The 24,474-nt window shown below is 43.1% G+C and overlaps 1 protein-coding gene across 5 annotated transcripts in view; it reads left to right on the forward strand.

The window, feature by feature from the left end:
- Positions 1–24,474, forward strand: part of SH3PXD2A (SH3 and PX domains 2A) — a 465,726-nt gene that overhangs the window by 387,051 nt on the left and 54,201 nt on the right. The window lies entirely within an intron of this gene.

Below are 24,474 nucleotides of genomic sequence, written 5' to 3' on the forward strand. Positions count from 1 at the left end.
CTGCAACAATTGCATAGCTAGAATCAGCTTTTATAGGAAACCTATTTATCTGACTGTCCTCACTAAGGAGAGTCGATGGGAGCATTTCTCCTGTCAACCTCCCTTGCTCCTTGTGATAGCGAGGCATGCAGGAGTCAACTGCCAACCCCAAAAAGATTGATTTTTTTTTTTTTTGCGCGTGTCTAGATCAGACATGCAAAAGTGAAGTCCAGAAGTATAGATGTGCCCGTAGTGCCCTAGCAAGTCAGTTTGTGGCTAGTACCAGAAGAGTAAATGAAGTAAAACTTCAGACCCAGTGATGGAGAGGAACCTGAGAATGAGGGCCATGAGGTAGAAGTGGAGATAAAAGGTCCCTGGTAGGATGAGGCTCAGGGAAAAGCATATGCACAGCAGCAATAGTCTGATCTCCAGGTGGAACCTGTCCACTCTGGGTTCCCTTACCAGCTATAGGTGAAAGGGCATTAACACCACCCCCCGCCCCCAAAGAAGAGACAGGCCTCTTTTTGGATGCCAGAACAAAGGCCTGCGTTGGAGCTGAAGAGCCTAGGGATGGAAAGTAGATTGCTTTTTGGTTAGATTCTTTAAACTCCAGAAGGCATTCATATGGACTCTGACTTGGCCAGAGGCCCAGGTCACTCAAGAGTGTCAATTGACTGACAGCCTACAGGGTGCACCCAGGACAAATAAAGAAGGTGATAGGGCACCATGCTGCTCAGAGGTGCTCCAGAGATGACTGTCCCATTTAGAGCGGCCACCTCATTCATGCAATAAACCCTTCATTTTAATTTACATTAGTTACTGGAAGATCTATTACAAATCAGCCAGTTGATGATGAGCAAAACAAAGATAATCATGAAATTAGCAGCTTATTGTAATCACTTAAGTTTAATTTGGTTTTTGGTTTTTTGTTTATCACTACAGCTCCTTATCATGAAGTCTTTGAGATGCTGCAAGAAGAAGCTAGTGTTTTGTGTAGACTGGCAAATTTCTGCTTTTATGGTGCAGATTTGGATCTTAATTTGGTCTGCATTTAGAGTAAATGTGAACCTAGCTCAGAATCTGGTTTTGCTTCTACAGTATCCCCTCGATTTTACACAGAGGTTGCATCCTGGGCAACGTCCACGTAAATCAAATTTCACATAAGTGTGGGTTGGGGAGATCCCTGGAATTCCCCTGACTGAGGGAGTGGTCAGCTGGAGCCTCTTCAGAGCTCTGTTGCTCCCCAGCTGGGGAAAGCCAGGGAGCAGCAGTGCTCTACCACTGTTCCAGGTGCCCTCTTACCCTGGTTGGAAGAAACAGTGCAGCTGCCAGCTCCAGCTGCTGGCTTCCCCCAGCTGGGGGAAGTCTGGGGGCGGGGGAGAAGACGTGTGGCCCTGGCTTCTCCCAGCTGGGGGGCACACAGCTGCTTCAAGCATGCTGCAAGCATCTGTGTGCCCACCAGGCTCTCCCAGCTGGGGGAGCAGAGGGCTTGGAAGCGGGTGGGGGGAGGGGTTTGATTTGTGTGCTTTCTTTGAGATTTTGCTGTATTGGAGTTGTTTTAAATAGTAATGAATACAGAGCTAAATACCAGCTCTAGTCATTTTCTTTTCACTGGAAAATAATTTTGCCCATTGATTCTAGTATCTGGATATTCATTCCTATCACAACTACTACAGATATTGGCACTGCATTTGAGAGGGTGAGAGTTTGAATAGCCAGTGACATTGCTGAATAAATGTATAGGACATAGACAGAATTCTGTGAATGGGGGAGAAGTGTACAGGACCTTCCTGGCTGTAGCTAGTGTTACTGGCCTTTCACATTTTGGACCAGAGATCAGCAACCCCCATCACACACATGCAAACAGTGATTCACAGGCTGATTTTTTTTCCCCCCACCCCCCAATCAGCCCATGAGGCAGGAGCTCAGCCCCTCATCTCCTTCCCCATGCAGCTGGGAGCTTGCGCGAAGCTGCGCTGCCTGTGGATTAACACAATACCCGTTCAAAGAAATTCAGATTTTGCTCTTCCAGGACCCTGCCAATTTCAAAGAACATATGTTAGTCAAACAATCAGGTGACTTAATGGTGATTCAAAAGGTGAAACCCAAGAAACAGTTGTGCAGTAACTACAGTGGGTGGAGACTGGTGTGCTCTGTATTGTTGACAAGCATTTCTGAAATCCTATTCAAAGCAACCATTTGGGCAAAATTTACCACTGGCCTTTGCTAGTGCTAAGGATAATATCACCAGCAAGTGCCAGTGATTATAGTTTAAATACTGTTATCACAGTTGCATAGCACTTGTCATCAGATCTCTTTTATAGTTGTTCTTTGTAAAGATTAGCATCATCCCTATCTTATAGATAAGGGAAATTGAGGAATGAGGAGGAAAATTACTTGCTAGTCACAGAGCAGACCATGGTCAAGTTAGGCCTAGAATTCAGGTCTGTGTCCAACTCCAGTGCTCTATCTGCTAGAAAGCATTTCTCAACCTTATTGATAGCGGGAAGATAGCAAGCTAATTGTTAGGCTGCATCAGGGAAATCATGGGGACAGTTCAGATTGGTAACATTACACTAACAAACCTTCCCCTTCACACCAGATGGCTGCAGCTTCACTTGGCAGGGAAAAGAGGGACCTGTGAAGTCCTGAAAGCAGCAGTTTGTAGCAAAAGAAGTATCTCAACAAGAAATTTACCCATGAAGCAGCTCCCTTTTAGAACCTGTTCACTGGAGAAACTCGTGAGGGATTCTGATGAAAATGAAAGCATTTGCCCCAATCCTTGCTGGAGCTCCAGCATGGGTGAGAGGTGGAGATAGCACCTCTCCTTCCCTGGGAGTCTCTCCTCATCTATCTTTCTAGGACTAGCTTCTCCAAGCTAGAATTTAGAAAGATTCCATGTGCTGATACTTGGCAGCATGTGATATGTTTGGTATGTGATGTGTGCTCACACCCGAGAGAACAACAGTGTCTGTCTAGCCAGCAGCTGCAACGTGTAAAAAGGGAGACTTTATTAGTCCTGTCTCGTCTGTGATGATGGATCTCAAAAGACAAACCTTCCCCCGCTCATAGTGCATTGGTTTTGCTGGCTCCCATCCATGTTGGATTTGTCCCCACTGACTAATCCTTGGGCACACCTCTGGGGCTGGGAGTCAGTTTGAGCTGTACCTTTAGTTGATGCTAGGCATTTCAAAGCATATGCTAATAATCTAGTAGATTCTAGTTTTACTTGGCTGTCTTAGAAACACATAATTGTGCATATCCTGCAGCCTCTCAAGGTAATAGTGGACCTCTACTGTAAGGGTGGCTTTTTTTCAATAGGCAAGTAAATACTGTTGTGCCTTTTTTAACAAGCTTCTAGACTTTGGGAACCTTGGAGTTTTAATTCAGTTGCATGGTTGCATAAAGCTCAGTTACATCAAGTGGACCTATTCAAATGCCTTATTTACAAGGCAGATGATGTTGTTCTTTGTCTTTCACGTTCTAAAACATGTGCCTTATGTGAGAAGCTTTGTTCCCAAAGAGCTTTAAAATCTAAATAGAGAAGACAGATGATGGAAGTAGTTTCTTTGATACAGCAGGGGGAACAGGAGTGGAACTAAGGGTGTATCTTCATGACCCGGAAGATTGACCCAGTCAAGGTTGACCTTCTGGGGATTGATTTCACACGCCTAGTGGGCACATGCTAAATCAAACTACCAGGGGTTGACAGTCGACTCCTGTACTCCTCAATATTGCAAGTAAGTGAGGTGAACAGCAGAGTTTCTCCCGCCAACCTCTTTGTGAGGACACCCAGGGAGGTCCATTGTAGATAAGACAATTCCAGATATGCAATTGCTGTAACTGGAATTGCAAATCTACAATCAGCTTTAAGGTCTAGTGTTGAGTCACTTAGGCCAGGTCTAATCAAGTGAAGTCACATAGGTAGCTTGTAGCATAGCTGAGAATTGAACCCAGAACTGCAACACTCACCACAAGACCCATCATACTTCTCATGAGGGGGAGGAACTGTTTTCAGTGGGTTCTAGTCAGAAATTCAGCCAGTCATATGCCATCATTCAAGTATAATTTAAAGGATACAGGCATCTGTTAATTCCCTCCATGTATTTGCTGCCTGTGTAAGTGAGATGGCCAGTCTGGTCATCTGACTAAATGCAGCCTGTGAATTGGAAGAAAATATTGGATTATCTGATTTTTAAACTGGTGAAATGAATCTGGTGGCTTCATTTGACTCCCACCATGCCCATATATCCAAAGGGGGGAAACTCACAGCTACATTGGCACAGTTCTCATTTGCTGCTCAGTGAAGGCCTCTGTTAGAAGCAGAATGGCAATGGGGTGCTGCATATAAGGTTTCCAACCCTCGAGGATTGTCCTGGAGTCTCCAGGAATTAAAGGTTTATCTGAGGAAACCTCCACCAGTATGTCAAATTAAATCCTAGCTGCAGGTAAGAATTCAAGGTGCATTTTAGAGATGGAGGTGTCAGGTCCAGGACTAGAATAGCAGCAGATGGTGCAGGTAAGGAGTGGGGTGAAACAGCAGAGGTGCATGGGGTCAGAATCATGGCCAAATCCAGCTCTAATGCCTGATCCATGGACATCAGGTGAAAAGGGAGCATGTGATCCTCCGTGTGAAAGTGGGGAACTATCTTTACTACCTTTGTTCCACTCCCGAGAATTTGAGCAGTCCCTCTCAAAGAATAAAGTTGATTCCTCCAGCTCATTTCTTAGTGGAGTTACACTCTCTCCTTGCTGTGCTGTCTTTTGCTGTAGTGTATTGCAAGAGTGTAGAATAGAAGGTTTAAATCCTTTCTGCCCTGTTCCCTCTGAGGGCTGCAATACACTTGCTCCTGTGTCATGGATGATTTACTTCCTAATGAAAAGGAGTAAAGCCCCATGGTGATCATTTGTCTTGTCTCTGCTCTGTGAAATGCAGGAAGATAGGCTGTCATTCTGTTGTGTTTTGTTAATTTCTCTTACTAACCTCTGTTTAGCACTAAAATATCAGCTTAGCAGATCACTGCCAGCAAACCTTCTGTGATTGCTTGCTACCAGTTCTGGCTTTTTGTTTGATCATATGAGGAGAGACAGACAGCAAGAAAATTACATCAGTTGGGCCTCAGGGAAGAAACCTTCCTAAAGCCTGCTAGAGCCTATGCTGGTGAGCCCACTGGAACCTTCATAATGGAAAGGTAAAGTAATTAATGATAGGGATAATGATGGCACTCTTTATTGAATGCCATGCTGTCCATCCTTCACTTTCTATGTGCCCGTTGCAAAGAAAATGTGGTACAGTGCAGTGTTCCAGAACTTGCAGATGGGCAGAAACCAGGACCCTGAGAGATGGGACTTACGCCTCTTCTAAATTCCAGAAGATCAATTAACCCTATTGATGTTTACCTTAAAATCCACTGTTCATCCCTTTTTGGCAGAAAGTCCAACTGTGTATAGCTCTGACAGAGCACCACCATGTCACCCTACCCATTGCCATCACTCATGAATAAATAAAGTAATTATAGGTCTCAGCTCTTTGTTACATCAGCCTTTATTTTTTCCTGCTTTTGGTTTTCCCCTTTCTCAGTCCCCTCCATGGCTACCTACAGAGGCATGGCAGCTGGAGGTGAGCCAGATATTCCCTGACTTTGGGCTTAAAACCACCTCTCAAGAATAGGCCCACTCTACCGTCATGTGGCAAACATGACAAATGCCTGGTCTCCCTTTGTAGTGAAGATTTTGGAGGATTTTAAAGATTTTTAATATTGTTTTATCCTGAACTTTTGACCTTTTTTTTTTCTTCAAAATTGCTAAAGTAAAATGTGCTCACTCTCCTTTTGTCCCTTTTGAGAACAGGTGCGGAGACAGCAGCTGGCAGACCTCTGGCTAGAGGAACTCAGCTACCTGCTAGCATGTGTGGGCAAGGTTTATGCCTAGACAGTTCAGCAGGCTGTAGGGAAATCTAGCTCCAGGTGCACTTTAGGATCCTTGAGCAGGTCACTCGGAAGCTCCCTTTACTAAGACTAATCCAAAATCAGTAACATTGAAGCAGAAGTTGTTTCCTCTCTGCCAAGGACACATAGCTCCCCTCTAGGCCCAGAAACCTTATTCCACAGCTTGCAGACTGAGCAAGAATGTTTCCCTGGCACCTCCTGAAACTCAGGGTGGCAGGCAATGTCCCACCCTCATAGCAACCAGGAGGAAGAAATCCTTGTGCCCAATCAGCAAAGGACCACTTGTCCGCCACTTAGCAGGGGAGAGGGGTGAAATGATACTGATCCACTTTCCCTGGGTGGTGGGCCTACCTCCTCTCCTAACCTCCAGAAGTCTCACCGGAGATCAAGTGCCTGATGTTTTCCCTCAAAGTTCTATGACTGCAGAATATCCTTTGAGCCTCCTTGGTAATACACTTCCACCTCAGTGTCCCTCTCCCTTTCTTGCAGGTCTCGCCAAGGGCTGGTGAAGGTTATTGTTCACAATCCCTTGAGTCTACCTTCTAGATCCTCTAAAGAATAGGAGAATTCTGTGCAGCTGGGACAGTGTAACAACCCAGCTGAAAACAAATCATGATCTGACTTCAGAGTGAAACTTGAATTGCAGAGGGGTGGGTTTGAGTGAACAAATGGAAGAGCCAGCTGTAGCCTATCCAAAACTTCAGCATCTAAGTTGACCAAAACTACCTCTTATTTTAGGAGAGAGACCAGAAGATCCAGTCTGATTTTGTGTTTAACATTGGCAGACCTCTTCTAAGGTGAAACATCTGACTTTACTTCTGGGCTAGTTGCTCTAGAGTAAATACCTGAAACAAATGATGTGTTACTTCCAGTCAGTTCTTGGCGCAAATCCATGTGTGTTTTTGGATTTTGGCCCAAACCCAGTACTGCCCTCTCTTGATTGAAGTCCTTGGTTTTGTAGTGACAGCTATGTGATGTCAGAGAAGCTGGCCACTAGGTGGGAACATACTTGGATTCCTTAATTTGCTAGTGTTGGAGAGGGGAGCATCTGGCCCAAGGGTGGAGTGTATTCCCTTTCATGCTGTGGATCATTCAGATCCCCTCCATTTTCAGCAGATGATTTTTCAGAAACATGGAGTATGTGCAATTGCTAGAAAGGTGGAAAACCTTGGGTACTACTTAGATATAACTTTCTTCATTTCCTGGGCAAAAGCTTTACTCTGTTCCTGTGAGCTGTACAACCAGTCTGTTTTGCCAGCTCACCAGAATGCACCAGGGACAAGGGGAAGGCAGTCCAGATCAGCAGGCATTTGGGGGCATCACAAACCAAGCTGTAAGCCTATTGATAAATCTGTTTGCATCCAAGTCCATTTGGAAAACCAAAAGATACTATATAAGGCGAGAAATAATTTAAAACAAAAAAAAAAAAGTGAGAGCGCCTGTGGTCCCCTCATTTTAGAAGCAGATTAAAATACATCCTTTGTGCCTCCTCCAGCCATTGAGAGTAAAGACGGTGATGTATGTTGGGCTATAGTGACTCTTAACTCTCAAGTCGTGCTTCTCTGAGCTAGTTCTAACATGCACCTACAACTTCCTCTGTTTTCCAGCATTCATGAAACATAGTGCAACAGTGGTTTGTCCTGAACCAAAAGCCATTGCTGATTGTTTCTCAGCTGGAAAGCAGAGAGGAAGGAACTATAATCACTTATTCAAAGGGTAATAAGGAAATTCACAAACGATTGGAGGAGCGGGTGTATCACAAGGTTAGACATCAATATTACAGGAGGCATACATCGGGGCAAAGCTGGCATCAGCAAAGGATATAAAGGCCAAAACTTTTTCCAGGGAGAAAAAGTCCAGCTGTAGGCATATTGTATGGTAAGTACCCTAGTAAGCTCTCTCATCAGCATCCCATATGCTTCTAAAGGACTATTGCTCTAATCAGTCCTGTAGCTCCAGGAATTCACTATATTTGATGGCACTATTCTAGTCAGGTCTTTGCTGCCAAGGCTTCAACCTGCCTCAGTCCTTTCCTCCCAGCTGCCTTTATAGGCCTAGTTGTAGCCAGGCCCTCTTTTTAATTAGTGAGATTAGGCTCACCTGCTCTATCCAAGGCAGCTGCACTCAGTCTGTTGAGGAACAAGCTACCCTGTGACAGTTCACAAGGATCTTCTCATACTGATAATGACTTACCTACTTACTCCTTGCCGAAGAGGATTCTGGAGCTTGGCATGCTCTTGATAAAACCTTAGTTACCTGGTTTGTCAAAGGTGGGAGTACTGTAAAATAATCGGGCCTCCAGCCCTAGAATTTGGTATAGTTGACCTTGTCTTTCGGACCAGAGATCGTAATGCATATTTTTTTTTAATACATGAACAAGACCCTTCAGGAGGAAGCAGGTATGTAGCAGATACATTCTAAACCTTTGGTACTGCTCATTTAATTACTTACCTTTTACTAGGGGACATTAACTTAAATGGTATAGAGATCACATACTACGTGTTGAGAGCTAAAAAGCTATTATGGGTGATTCTGCTTGCACTTCATCAAGCAGGATAGAGTTGGTCTTGCCACATTGGTTCAGTGTAGGTAAAAGGGAGCGGTGGAACAAGGTGTCCCAGCAGACGTCACAATTTTTTTCCCCAATTACACAAGTACATCATGCATCTGATGAAGCGGGTCTTTGCCCACGAAAGCTTATGCTCCAAAATATCTGATAGTCTATAAGGTGCCACAAGACTACTTGTTCTAGAATGTAAAGTTATGGGTAAGAGGGAAGCTTCCTTCTTGATCCTGGTCTTACCCTTCTTCTTGCCCTCCTCTTTTTCTCTATTGGTTTTTTATTTTAGCAGCACAGCACCTCTGCAAGTTACAGCTTTTGCAATATGTGCTGTTGACAGGACAGTCCCATGCAGGGAAAGTTTAAAAATTCATACTGTTAAAGGGCATGTCACAGTTGGGATCTCCCCTTACCCGCAGTTTAGGAATATTCAGTAACATGATTTTGGATCGTGTCCATTTCCAGCTGTAGTATCTGTGTACAAGTTTTACATTTAGAAATAGGTTGAGGTGAGAAGTTTAGAAAACATGGAATTGGATTTTTAAGCTGTTTTGGGAGTGGCAATATCCTACTCCCCAAGTATGTCTTTGTTCAGTCCAGCCTTGTTCATTTAATTGCTGTTTAACAGCCTAGCTGTTCTGTAGGCTGCTAGTCATCACTCTGGCACTCATTTCCTAAGCTGTCATTTCCTTCTTTGTGGTAATCAGCTCCTTGAGATGTTTCTCGCTGAGGCCGAGAATGTGACTGGAAGAGACCTGAGAAGAAAAGCAATGAAGCAGAGTCAGAGGAAAAGCAGACCATTCAATTAGGTTTACTTCAGTGCTTGTGGTAACATACCACATGGGTTTGTAATCTTGCTAGCTAGGTCGAGTTGTGTAGGAGCTATATTTGGATGGAAAATCTTCAAGGAACATCCAGACACTTCAGGAAGTAGAAACAGGGATTTGATAGATACCCATCTCTCCAAGTCTGGAATGAAATTATACTTCAAAGCTGGCAATATGCTGGCATGATACCAGCCATCATCTGGGTAGGAGGGAAAATCCGGGACTTCAGCTGTTCTTGTGACCATTAAGGATCCAATGAAATCTTACACCGTCCCTCTTGTTGAATGTCCAGTGTTTGGTTATGTTCCCAGTTGGGTTAACTGCATCCTGTATCCTTAAGTTTCTCCTTTTAGTGCACTTGTATATTACTCTATTTCCTGTCTTAAACTGTTTTTATAATGTTGCTTTGCTCGGTTTGTAAAGCTCCCACAATTGGCTGCACTTTAGTGTTGGAGTGTGGGATCCCAATATGCTCGCTCCATCCCTAGGCTGGTTATGAGGTTTGCACTTTGCAAGAATGCTTCATCCAAAGATCTCAAACTGCTTTACATAGTTGTCATTTTTATTTGCCATTAACTAACCCATGGTGTGTGATGGCTGGGTTATATTTTTAATAGTATGACATAACTGGAGTGATTGTGTCAACATAAACAGGAAGTAAAACATCTTCATTCACGGTATTAAGTAACTGGTATTTATCATCAACTTGTTTGGGGTCTCTGTAGCTATTTTAAACCACAAGGAAGTAGCATTTGATCCTTAGATGAGACTTCAAGGTTTGTTTAAAATTTTTGTTTGCATTTCTTAATGAAAGTTGGAACATGTATGTTTGCTTTAAGATTATGAATGAAAGGAAATGACTTTTTTGCATTTTGACCATTATCCTTTTTTGACTTGCTTTGGCTTACAAAAAGCATAAAAGCTGAACTACTAATGATAACTCATGGAGCATTTCCATTTGATCATATGATACAGGTTTGGTTTATTTTCTCTTTCCTGACACTCTGTGTGCTGTGGTGCTAGCAGATCTTTATGCTTATGGCACTGAAACCTTTATTCCTGACACATAATGTCCCCACAGCTGGTTTGGAAACATCATCTCTAGGGATGTATAGTTTGTTCTTTGCACTCATTCATTCCTTGACCCATGCTGAGATTGTCAAAGGTGACACACTGGGAGCTCAATGTGGACATGAGAAAAGCAATGCAAGCTCTGACTCTTCTTTCCCCTTATCCCCCATCCTCACTGATTGTACCAGTTAAACCTCTTGAAAGTGGTTGTGCTGCAGGGATTTTATCAATAGCCTGATTTTGGACACATGAATCTGTATTACTAGTGGTGTTTGAGGTGGAAAGGACCAAGCTTGGGTTTTCATATTCTTGAAAAAGTTCTTGTAGAACACAGTATTAAAATGTGTATTTACAAAAACACGTTTTTAGAAGAGGAATATAGTGCTCTGAGGAGAAAAATTATTGATATAGCTTGAGCTAGAGAACTCTACAGTCTGTTGGCAAAAATCTATGTATTTCTAGTGTTTTGTTGTATGTATTTTAGTTTCTTGGCAATAGGGCAGAGAAGAAACCAATGTGGAGCCAAGGGATAGTGCAGATCAAGTTCCCCATATACCTTTCTTTGTGCACATAAAATGTGATCTGCAGTTTCACCTCTGGGCCTCCCCAGAGAAAAGGAAAAATTAGGGGAAAAAGAACTGACCATTAGACTTATTTTCAATATAGCCCAAACCAGTTCTATGCTGGTGAAAAGCTTGCACATGTACAAAATCACTTTGTGCAGTTTCTAGCCTTCTTAATTTCATTAGGTGCTCCTATAACCTATGTCTCAAAGTTGTGCGTGAATCTTTCATTTTGAAATCCATTACATAAGATGATGGGTTATGAAGAAAAGGTTGGGCAAGGTGACAATCTAGAGTTTGAGTTAAGAGTTCAAGAGTCCCAGCTCCAGTCAAATTGAACAAAAAGTATGTTGTCAACAAGCTGTAGCCCCACTGGGGCGAGAGGTCTCCTGTCAGCTGAATGATCTGTTTTGTTGGATCACTCCATACATACACTTACTCCTTTCCCTACCATCCTATGGGATGGACCCTGCCTGTGCCCTACAGCAGCATAAAAGTGCATGGCTGTGTGATATATGGTACCTGGTATACTTGGTAGCCCCATTGTAGCTTGGAAAGAGCACGTTCCCCCTTAGTGGCCAATAAACTTGATGAGATATTCCCCGTAGTGAGGAAGCTGGATTTGTCCATGGTGCTAGGTGCTGCTTGTGAGGACCAAGCTGGCAAACCTCAAAGGGCATGTACAGTGTTTTCAGAAATCATTTTGGTATGAATGGCTCTTATTTACTACAAATAACGTACAATACTTGCCATTCATGGGTAGCAGGCTGGAGGCAGCCCGTTCACATATTTGTAGCATGCCTGCCCAAAGATAGCTCTGTGCCTTTCCATGATTGATAGGCTATTTCCTTTACAACAAAAACACTCATTTTCTTAGTTTCTTTTGTTCATGTAGCAAGCAAAGGCCATGATCTACTCCCTGCAGATGACTTGGGTTATGTGGAATGTAGCTTACGTCATACGAATGGGTTTGGCGCTTTTTTTATTTCAAGAATATTTAGTGTCCAAAGAACAGATCTTCCCCCACCCCGCCAGGCTATGTTGAAAGATATTTGGAGCCTTTGGAAAACATGGGCGGAGGGACTCCAAATGTGATGCCTCCTGATGTCTGCTGGCCTGCACTTCACAGTGCTCTGGACCTCCTAATTCCAACCCCACCTTGAGGCAGCCAGCCACTTGAGCAGTTGGCCTTGCACAAGTTAGTCAGCGGTGCTTCTCTGCGCTTCAGGTTTAAAGTGCAAAGTACAGGGTTGGTCTGAGAGAGAAGTTCTGTGGCACCTTAAAGACGAACAGATTTTTTGGAGCATAAGCATTCCTGGGCAAAGACTAAGTGGGTCTTTGCCCACGAAAGTTTATGCCCCCAAAAATGTTAGTCTCTAAGGTGTCACAGGACTACTTGTTGTTTCTGCAGATACAGACTAACATTGCTACCCTTCTGATATCTGAAAGAAATAATTGGTTTTCATTTTGCTAGGAACTGGCATTAAGTGAGACTGTTTAGTATGGCATCTGGGGCACTGATTTGCCTTCTTTAGTGGGGAGGCAAGGTGGTATAGGTTGGGCGTACATGGGCACGGTATGGTGTGGTATTCTGTATCGGTTCTTGTACTGAGCTCCTTGCCATAGAATCTGAGTATTCTCCAGGAGTGCATTAACTAATGTCACCAAACATGTGACAGATAATATTACTTTCTCTTCTTCTGCCTGCGGGGAGGAGTGCCTGAGATGGAACATATTTTGTGGTGGGTTGGCAGATATTTTTTTACTGTTTATTTTTAAAAAATAAATGGCATCAGTGTATATTTGACAAAGGTAAAGTTAAAGAAATGTGCCTTGCATTTAGAGCACTTAGTTTTGTGATGGCCTGTAATCATTGGAGCTGGATCTACACGAGCCCCTTCCTTTTGGAAGGGGCATGTTAATGAGCGTGTTCAAAAGATGTTAATGAGGCGCTGCAACAAATGTGCAGTGCCTCATTAGCATAACGGTGTCCGCAGTGATTCGAAAGTGCGGCTTTTCAAATGGCCGCCGCCCATGGAGACGGGACCTTCCGAAAGGACCCCCCCCCCAGTTTTCGAAAGCCGTTCTTCCTAACACCAGATAGGAAGAAGGACTTTCGAAACTGGGGCGGGGGTCCTTTCAGAAGGCCCTGTCTCCATGGGCAGTGCAATTCGAAAAGCCACATTTTCGAATTGCTGCAGCTGCCATTATGCTAATCAGGTGCTGCATATTCATTGCAGCACCCCATTAACATCTTTTGAACCCACTCATTAACATTCACCTTCCAAAAGGAAGGGGCTCGTGTAGACACAAGGTGAGCAAGTTCATTCCATAGCCTCAGACCTGCCCCTCAGGGGTCAGTCTCCCACAGAGAAGAATAACCCTTGTTGCAGCACATGCCGGTTCTCACATATATGAAAACTGGCTTGGTTGCATTTCACATTCCAATTGTGTTGATGCACAAACTTTTCTTAACAACTTAAAAATCTCTAGACACTAATCTGTCAAATCTCACTAGCCAGTGGATAACCACATTGACAAACGTATCTTGATTAATTTAAAAGTTAGCTTTGATTTATAAAGTAAATAAAAATGTGTAAGTCTATCATTGCATTTCTGGGTTCTGATGATAATACAAACCCATTAAGTATTGTGCTTGGGTGTGACCCTAATGTGATGATGCAGTATTTCCAGGATTGTGAGTAATTCTTTCACAAACATCCATTGTCTTGTTAATGCTATAACTCTCAAACAATCGAAGTTAAAAGCTGTATATCATCTAGTCCCCTCTATTTCTATGCACCCGTTCAAAGCTCTCAATTTTCCACAACTACCTGGAACTGACTGCTATTTCAGTCTCTGCACAACAGTAGTAGGACAAAAGATGCATATTGGGGAATTGAGGGAGAGAAGTGTCCATATATACATGTAATGAAACTCCTGAGAAATTAAGCCCAAGCAATCTGGATGTCAGGCCAAAGCCCACAGAGTGTATGGATAGGGCTCTGCACTCCTAGGCATCTCTGAGAGCAATCTGGCTACCTCCCTGTTAGCAGCCCTCCAAGGGAATCTCCTGTTGCAGTGTCATTGAGACATGCTCTCACAGGGTGCAATGTGTGCTTGATACCTCCCACATCAGCTCTGCTGTCAGTGTCCAAGAGCTGAATTGCAATAGCCAGGGTAAGAGGTATTTGAGGCATATCTGAGAAAAGTAACAGGCCTTGGGGCATGTGGGCCGTGGAGATACAGCAAGTGGACAAATGGGTGGGGAGATCCCGAGTTTGTAACCAAACGTAACAGGGAGCTTTAAAACATTTTTTGAAAACGCCAAGTCTTGTTTCCCTATCCATTACACCCAGAATTCACAAGTCTCACTTTTCCCTTGCTGCTGTTCACTATCTCAGTAACCTCCTAAAGCAGAGTAAGGAATGCAGCTCCCTCACTCTTAGGTGTTAGTAGGATTATCAACTGTTACTGGAGAACCACAGGCCAAGACTGAGATCAGGGTCTTTCATTCCACTTTTTTCAACAGTTAACAGCTCCATAAAGCAAAACATTCCCTGGCAAGCAAAACAAGCAAAAGGCAGCTCTCCCTAGGCTCCCCCACAGAAACCCTCTTAAAACACTGCTTCCATCACCAAATTAAGCAAAATTGCTTTAGAGTCTGCTCTGTGTTAAAACACAGCTCTGTTTTTGGATACTCCCTAAAGAGAGAGAGAACAATATTTCAAAGAGGACTCTGCGTGGGTTCTCTGCTGAGGGTATTCTGCGAGGGCTGGAAGCTTTGAGGGTAACGTTCCTGCTACGTTTTTGCAGAGCTTCCTAGTGAATGTCTTTGAATTTTATAGCAAAGAACAGGGTTGCACTTCTGTCTGTCTCTCATGGGTGTGAGTTCTTCTCAGTGTGCATAACCAGCTCATGGCAATGTCCTTGGAGCACCTACCTCTGCCCTGTAAAGAGCAAGTTTGTATAGAATGCTTGATCAGGATGTAAGTGACTTTGACTGCTGCTGAGTTGAAAAAATGATCCTGTAACAAGAAACTATGTGTAACAAAACTACCCAGTAGGTACCAGTTTGCAAAGCTGTGCTCTGGAGGCTGTTGGCCTATTTTTCAAATGGCAGTGTTTGGTGGTAATGCTGTTTGAGAATATCATGGCTATATGTTTTTTCTTCCCTGCCCCCTCTAAAATTCCCACTGCTGTCAGTGCAGTGGTAGGACATAAAGATCTTTTCAACTGTTAGTCATGATTCCCCGGTGTGGTTAACTATTTTGTGACGGAGAGGGACAAATTTGCCCCCTCTCTCTGCCTCCTTTTGTACCAGAAGTACCCTGTTAACCTCTTGTGATCCATGGGGGACTGCCTATGAAATGTTGTTTTAACCAGCACTACCTTTGAAACATCATGGGTTTCAGTGGCACCATGGGCTGGTGAATTGAACACAGAGTCGGAGATTCTAATCTCCACTGTAATCCTGACTAGCTGTCTAAATTGTGCATATCATTCATTTTATTTCCTTGCGTGGAAAATGGATATGACATTGTCTATAAGGAATGCTCCTAAAACATTGAGATCCCAGGTAGAAAAGAACTGTGGAAAGGCTAAGCACCTGACACCACTGCTCTGGGAATTGGCACAAAGGGTTCTGGATCATAGTGGACCCTGACTGATTGCATGGAGCTGAATCTTAGATTACCAGGGTTGATTATGGGGATTTCAACAGTTGTGCATCCCTGTGGCTGATATTGAAGTATTCAAGCAATGCTTCGGCCGCAAGGTTTTCCCACCCAGTGGTTAGATCTCTTCATTCCATATTTAAGAAAATGCTTTTACTGGGCAGTGAGTACAGCCTGGTGTTAGGTATTTGAGAGATGAAAGCTGCCATTAATATTTTAGTGAGCTGAATAATTTATTCTGGGACAGCCTCCACCACCTCTGCACAGTGACTCGTAGTCCTGCTTCTACTCATAGACTAGTGCAGTCAGCTCCTTGTTTTAAAAAGTGCTCTTGCATCCATGATTTTGGAAAATATGTATGCTTGCTTAAGGAACAAGAATTAGCCCAAGTCCTATAATGTTCGTTTTAATGTTGGTAGATGCTGGATTGACCATCCTCTTAGCAGAATTTAGCTAGCTGAGATAATGGATGCTTCCATCAGTGTACAAAAATCAGATTAGATTACTAAAGCATGAGAGTGGGTTTAATGCTGCTGAACTCATTCCTTCCCACTTACATTTCTCATGCTCTCCATACCCTCTGTTGCTCTTACATATTCTCTGAAGGCTTTCCCTCAGAATTTGCTAGACCAGTGTGCTCCAAACCAGTGACTCTTAATCTGTTCCCTTCTGCATATCTCAGTTAAGGAAGAGAAATGCAAATTATCCTAGCACTTGCTCCAGGAAAAAGCATCAGGACCAAGTGTCTACATGCATCTTGGAATTATCAAGACAATGAAAATACTCTTAAGACTAGTAAAACCTTTCTTGCCTTGAATGAAACATACTGCATCTGTGAAGGAAAATGTCCAATTGCAAAGAGAAGGCCTGTGTGCCAGGTTTTGAAGAATCCTGATTTGCATGCCATAACTCAAGAACAGCTGAACCAGTTCATCACCTATAACATGATTTAGGTCAGTAAAACCTGTTGTAAAGAGATCACTTTCTTAAATGCAAGTCATACATCAAATGTCCTAAGTGCTGCTCTACTGCATCCATTGTGCCCTAGCTCTTTGGGGTTTTATTGTTTAAAGTAGCATTGACTAGAAGAATACATGTAATTTGGTCCTCTAGGTGAGATTCCTGTTCCTTTTCTAAATGTTGTCCAGCCCCCTTTTTCGTATACCGGAAGCCTCTGTGTGGACAATGTCAGACCCAGCAAAGCTGAACTCTGATTAGCCAAGAATTTGGTGAGAAATCTTGACATGCTATAATTTACAAAGTCAAATTCCAAAAACATACCATTCTTTCTAAGGAAGATTATTAGTAAGTGAATTTTAGTGGGTGTCAAAATTGTTGGCCAGATACTTAGCTTAATAGGGCTCAACTTTGCTGGGTCAAACACATGGTCCACATAAAAGCTTCTTTTACACCAAAACCACCATTCTACTGGCCTTTAAGGGTTGACCCATTCTGAGATGGAAAGATACCTCTAGGTGCAAGACAGATATTGAAAACTGGGAGCGTGTGGCCCTGGACAGATCCAGATGGAGATGTCTATCCATGAGGCTGAATGCACTTATGAGGAATGGCAAGTAAGAGCTTTTTGCAGGAGAATAGAGCAGATCCTAAGGCCAGCACCCCAAACTTTCCATACCAACTGCACTTGTGATAATATCTGCAAATGCAGGACTGGATTCACTTCCTGTATGAGAAGCCATTAAAAAAAAAAACTTAGAATATAAGTTGCTAGCTGAACGTTCATCCCTCAAAAATAGAAGAATCTAGTGAGCCTTATGCTTGTCTGTTTTAAATGTGACTGTTTTAATGTGTATAATTTTACATAACTTTAAAATGTAACTTTTTTCTAAATTTCCCTTGATTTCCTTTTAATTCTTTTATGATAAATATCACTTATTTTCCCCCGTCCCCCAAGAAAAATGTTTAGAATGGCTGTTTTGTTTCAGACTTAGTCCATGTAGCCCAGAATCTGTCTGACAATGGTTAGTGCCAGATGTTTCATAGGTAGTGAACAGGGCAATTTCATGTGATTTCAGCCTGTCCCAGCTTCCTGTGGTCAAAGGTTTAGGAACATTCAGAGTACAGGGTAGCATCCCTGACCGTCATGGCTGATAGATTGTAAAGGACAAAATTAAAAGTAAATTCAGGAATATTAGCCATTTATCAATGTCCTCTGGTGATGAGTTCCATAGTTTGACTGTGCTATCTACCTTTTTTGTTTTTAAACCCGGTGCCTATGTTTTTTTTCCTGGACCTGGAAGGAAACCAGAGGTCATCAAGGCCAGTGTTCCCACCAGGACCTATCACCATCCCTGACAAATATATTTTTATCTATTTTGCCCCAGATCCCTAAATGGGCCCCCTCAAGGATTGAGCTCACAACCCTGAGCTATCCTTCCCCCTAGCTTATCAGGTAATCTTTCAGTTCTTATGCTTCTAAGAAGGGAATAGCACAGGAACATAGATCCTCCTAATATTGGTGGAAAATTAAATGTTTGGAAAGACGGTGAATTTTCATGCATTGCTATCCCAACATAGCCCTGAATGAATGACTTGGGTGATAGAATGCAAAGCCTTAACCTGTAACAGGTGCAAATCCAGTTTGTGTTCCTGGAATGTGGGCCTAGCTGAAACTAGAGAATTGTCTTGGTCCACTTCCTAATCATATCATGAAACCCACCATCAGATATCAATCATGTCACTATAGCAGGCAGACTCGGCACAGATGATAAGAGTATGGGGACAAAATCACCTGCCTAATAATTAGTCCCAGGTCAGACTGAGGCATGCCTTTAAGAGTAGTATGCGAGGGAAGCATGCATTGCTTTTGATGCTCTGCTTGGCTTGTGGAAACATGGAGGATTCTAGCCAACACTCGGTGAACAAAACTCTCATTTAAAAAAAAAAAAACTCAGATCGTACCTCCAGAGTTAAGCCATCTTTAGCATTAAATTCTGGTTAGTGTCTGTGACTATGATGAGCCTGTAAGGGTTAATCCAAGTCACAACGCACTCTGTAATTTTGGCAGATGGAGAAGGAGCTAGCCTCGTAGAGTCTTGGCAGTGCATAGAACGATCTTAGCCTAATTCCCTGCAGATGTTCCTGCAGAATAGTTTTAATAACCAATTGTGAAGTCAGGCTAAACTTCTGCATGGAGGAGGGAAAAAAAAACAAAGGAACTACATCACTTAATTCGGCTTTAACAAAAAGTCTGGCATAGTTCCTGCGGCAGGCAGAATAGGGGGAGGCATATCAATTTGCGCCTTGGTAGCCTGGACTTTGCTAGGTTGGGGGCTGAGTTGGCCATTTGCCTACAGCCTGCAAATCCCATGTAATTTGCAAGAATGGAGCAAATGGCAGCTGTCCTACTGTCTCTCAAAGGGGTCTCTAGCCTGTGAAACTTCAGTGCCAGCATCTAGCACTCTGTTATCGAAATGGAATGTTGCCTTCTTGAACCTGTAGTCTCCATCTGTGGACTGCATTGTGAAACTAGTCCATGCTCTGCCTACGTTCTGGTTAAGCATCTGCCCTCTTTTATGTTAGAGGGGAATTTTGCAATGTATAGGCATTATAGCTTGGACTTGCCATCATGCAGGCTCAGTTTACAAGCAATAAAGTGCTTCTCCAACTGAAGTAGCAGATCTAGATGGGGCTGCTGGGCTTGCTTGTGGGCTATAAGCTTTTCAATTGCAGAGACTGCCTCACTTTTCAGTCAGGATGGGGATGTAGAACATAGGGGCCAAGGCAGGGAAACTAAGGGCAATGAGCACAGGGAAATGAAGACTTCCACATCTGAGATGGAAACAAAACTAATATGTCTGATATGATCAAATTGAGGGACCCTGAGTAATCTGTCCCAGAATACTGAAAGAACTGTCATGTAAAAGTACAAGTCCTATAGCAAGTATTCTTAACATCTGTCAAAACCAGAACGGTACCATGTGACCAGAAACAAGCAAACATAATGCCTCTATTCTTAGTATGGCTGATTATAAATGTAGAGCAACAACTGTAGTTTTGGATTCAGATGGTTAAGCCAGATAATTGTGTTGGGAGTAGCTGAGGGTATTGCTGTGCTGCCTCTCATGTTTGTAAATTGGGCATTGGATGGGGATCCTAGGGCTGGAAGGGACCTCAGGAGGTCATCTAGTCCAGCCCCCTGCTTCTGGCAGGATCAACCCCCAGTTAGTCATCCCAGCCCGGACCTTGTCAAGCTGGGACTTAAAACCCTCTAGGGATGGAGAATCTACCACCTTTCTAGGCAATGCATTCCAGTGGTTCACCACCCTCCTGGTGAAATTGTTTTCCTGATATCCAACCTACGCCTCTCCCTCTGTAACTTCAGACTATTGCTCCTTGCTCTGTCACCACTGAACAGTGTCTCTCCTTCCTCTTTAGGGCTCCCCTTCAGGAAGTTGAAGGCAGCCATTAAATCACCCCTCAGTCTTCTGTTCTGAGAGAACAAGCCCAAATCCCTCAGCCTATCCTCCATGGGTCACGCACTCCAGCTCCTTAATCATTTTTGTTGCCCTCCGCTGAACCTGCTCCAGCACATCTGCATCCTTATACCGGGGGGCCCAAAACTGGACACAGTATTCCAGATGTGGTCTCACCAGTGCCGAATAGAGGGGAACAACCACTTCTCTAGATCTGCTCACAATGCTCCTCCTAATGCACCTTTGTCATTAGCCTTCTTGGCTACAAGGGCACACAGTTTACTCATATTCAGTCTTTTATCCACTGTAACCCCTAGGTCCCTTTCCACTGTACTGCTGCTTAGCCAGTCAGTCCGCAGCCTACAACAATGCTTGGGATTCTTCCGTCCCAAGTGCAGGACTCTACACCTCTCCTTGTTGAACCGCATCAGATTTCTTTTGCCCCAGTCCTCCAACTTATGTGCCATGCTCTGTTCTGAGTGATCAGTCAATTTTAATTTTCTACTTGAGCAGCAGGTATGTACCTGTGCCATGATTTGCGTGGGCGTGGGTCAGTGTTGCCCATAGTCTCTGTGGGTGATTAAAGCCAGGGATCCTCTGTGCCAGGTCTTTCACAAGAAGCAGTTGATGGTAGGGAATCAACCTGGGGAGCTACAGGCCCATAAATCTGACTTCAGAAGTATGCAAGGCTTGAGAACAAATTTGGACAGTGAGAACTGAAGAAAATGGGATAAAAGGAAGCACATGTTTACTAAAGGCAGATCATGCCAGACTAACTTGATGTCTGTCTTTGATAAGCACATTAGCTTGCTAGACAAAAGGGGTAGATAAAATTTATTTTGACTTAAATATTAGAGAATTACTAAAGAGGAGAGTGTAAGGATTTGTAGAAGAATTGTAAAGTGGGTAAGGAAGTGGCTGAAAGGGAGATCACAACAGGTTGTGCTGAAAAGAAAACTGTTAGATTTCAGGGTACTTTCTAATAGGTTCAGCCTGGGAAGAATCTTATTTGATATTTACATTAGTGATTTTGGCATAAAAAGTATGAGTGTTCTAATGAAATTCACTGATAAAATAAGTGGTGAAGTACTGTCCACACTGTATAGTATCAACATATTATGCAGGAAGAATTTGATGACCTGAGGACTGGAGTAATAGAAATGGGATGACCATACACTTTGCACTATTAAATTTCACGTACTTAGGGACTAAAGTCAATTTGTTATAAACTGAGGGTTTCATTTGGAAACAGCAGAGAATTACCTGGGTGTGTTAGAGGAAGGCTATTAGAGACCTCCTAGGATCACATTTGCTTCCCTTCCAAGCCATATTACACTGGTATCTGAGAGATTTCTAGTAGAGATAAGAAGTATTAGTGCTATTGTACAAGGCCCTGGGGAGACTTTATCTGTCTGGAAAAGTGGACAATTCTGGTTGCCAGCTTTACAAGAAAGATGAATTCAGACAGGCTTAGGAGGGGAGATGAGCCACCAAGATGTTCAGAGAAATGAAAAGCCTGCTCTAGGAGGGAAGACTAATAACTTGACTTGTTCATCTTAGTAAACAAACTCAGAGGGAACATGATTTCTCTGTAGATACTGAGGGCATAGAGGAGGAAAAGAAAAAAGCTATGCTGAATTTGAAGGGTTGTGTTAGGACAAGAACCAATAGGGAAAAATTAAATTTGTCTCAAGTGAAGATTTACATCAAACCATATTTGAAGAAGAGTGAGTCCATATTGGAGTTGTGTTTGGGGGTGGGGATTATTTAGTTGTATGTGGCCAATTCTGTAAATATTCACCTCTTCCATGTTGGGTTTTTCAGAGGCCTTCTAGGGACTTGAGTGGTGCTTAGCACTGCAGGCGCTTTTTGACACCTTTTTATCTGAAAGCATCTCTCGGGGGCATGTAGGGCAGCACTAGTCCAGCTCCAGCCCTTTACAAGCTGTGCTAGGAAGCACTGGAGCCTGGACATGTGACCTAAGCCAACTGGCAAATAACTGGAGCTGTAAGAAATGTAATATAAGATACTCCTTTTCATTAAATAAATATTAAGGTTGGGCATACACACTCAAAAGAGAAACTCTTCTATTAGTTTTTTTTTTTTTTACTCTTCACTGTCCAGTTTGGCCACAATAATCTAGTCCTTTGCACAGTTGTCTTAATCTGCTCAAGAGGAAGCATTTGCATAAACTCTTCCAGTCTAATTATAATCAGTTGATTGTCAGCTTCTGGCATATTCATTATGTGCTTTGACTATAAATATGTTAAATTTCACATGCTGCTTCTGTTAATATGCAACTGCTGTCAAAAAGTCCCTATCAAAAAGTCTGGTTTTGAAATTACTTGGCTTTGGTAACGTCTCTCTATCCACTGCCATGGGTGAGCATCAGGTCAGGGAAAATCTACCTCCTGTTGGGAAGGGAAAGCTCAATTTAAGTTCTGACCAAGTATGTTGTGAAACAAAAGTTCCAAATCTCTACTGGGGCCAGAGAATGGAAATCCATGTCTGAGGTCGGAGTGATTTTTTTTTTTTTTTCTTCATAGCAGTTGTGGAATGGCTGGCCAGTGAATGTTTCCTGGGGTGCAGGGTGCACTGAATTCTCTAGAATAGAAAGGGGAAATCTTCTATGACAGCTGAGCATGCAACAAGCATTGGGGGATTTAAACACCCACACTGAAAATCTGTTTCGTTTAAGAGAGAACTGAAGTTACACATTAGTTGGCTTGTGGCAATTGGCTCTGCAGCCCCTTTGTCCTTCATAAATTCAACCTCTTGCTGCAGCAGCACCTCACTGGATGGGCTGTAAACACATGGAACCTCCCTGGTAAACATTCCACTGATGGTCACTACCATTTGTTTTGGATTATAAGATCAGCCTGTCCTTCACTGTGTGTTCTGTGCCCAGCATAACGGAGCATCCATATCAGTGGGGATCTCCAGTAACTACTGCCATACAAATAACTCAGTCTTTAAAGTGTTGGGTGATAGAAAATAGCTGTGGCTTTTTTTTTCTCTTCTCCATACCTTTCTGGAGATTGTGGGACTAGCAATACAACGAGGAGTCCTGTGACATCTTAAAGACTAACAAATTTATTTGGACATAAGCATCTGTGGGCTGGTGCCCATTTGTTAAGACACTCAGTAGCGAGTAGGACATCTGCATGTCACCTTCCTATATATGAGTCTGTCGATGGCTGGCCGGCCCAATTCTGGAGCCACAAGCTTTATCACAGAAGGGGCAAGTGTTTGGTAGCAGTTGAAGGGGCGAGGGGAGATTTTTTCATTTTTTTTCCCTCCTTCTCTGCCTCTCCATCTGTGCTGTGGATGAACCTCTGTTTGCACCACCCCCTCACAGATTACCGCTCTCTGCTGGGGCCGTTCCTGGGCAAGGCTCTTCCAAGCGTCAACACCAATGCCACGCTTTTTCATGTGTGCCCTCAGCATGTCCTTACGTTACTTCCTCTGGTACCCAACGCTCCTTTGTCCTTGCTTCAACTTGGAAAACAATCTGTTTTGGGAGGCACGGAACAGACATCTGGACCATATGCCACATCAACGAAGTTGTTGGTGAATGTTAATAGCTTCAGTGCTGGTCATGTTCGACTCTTCCAGGATGTACACCTAGCCTCCCATGAGATATTTAGGATTGTCCCGAGGCAGGGTTAATATTGTTCAAGTATCGTCAAATGATGCTTGAATGTTGTCCAGGTTGCACATGCATACAGTAGCATTGGAACAACTACTGCACAGTATACAAGAAGCTTTGTCTTGAGATGGATATCCTGATTCTCAAAGACCCTTTGTCTCAGGCAGACAAAAGTAGAGCTTGCACTGCTCAGACAATGCTGGATTTCCACATCAATGTCAACTATAGCAAAAAAAATAACTACCAAGTTATGAGAAATGCTCTACGTTTTCTGGCAGCTTCAGACATATGAAGATCTCAAAGTGGGCTTTAGCCCACAGAAGCTTATGCCCAGGCATTAGTCTTTAAGGTGCACCAGGATTTTTTAGTTTTAAAACAAAAATAACAGGCTAACCCAGGTGGTACTCCTGCTACTTGTAGGACTAATATCTCAAATGATACTTTGCACCAACAATCATGCCACTCTACAGCATATTGTGGTATTAAAATATCTGTTTTAGTCCCATGTCTTATTAGTGTGGCAGCTTTTGCTTGTGTGACATCATTGTCTGGTGGCTCCTTAACTTACCTTTTATTAGTTAAGAAGTTGGTGTAGGCACGGTAAATGTGTGTCTTACAGGGGTTTGAAGGAGGGTGGAATTGAGCCTTTCTGGATGAAATCAACAGTGACTCATTTATGCAGGATATGCAATATAGGTGGCCTGTCTGTGCTTCCATTTCCCCATCTCTATAACATAAGTTGTTCTACAATACCTCCCAGACTGT

This window comes from Carettochelys insculpta, chromosome 7 (genome assembly GCF_033958435.1).
Source record: "Carettochelys insculpta isolate YL-2023 chromosome 7, ASM3395843v1, whole genome shotgun sequence".
In the NCBI taxonomy this organism is placed as follows: Eukaryota; Metazoa; Chordata; order Testudines; family Carettochelyidae; genus Carettochelys; species Carettochelys insculpta.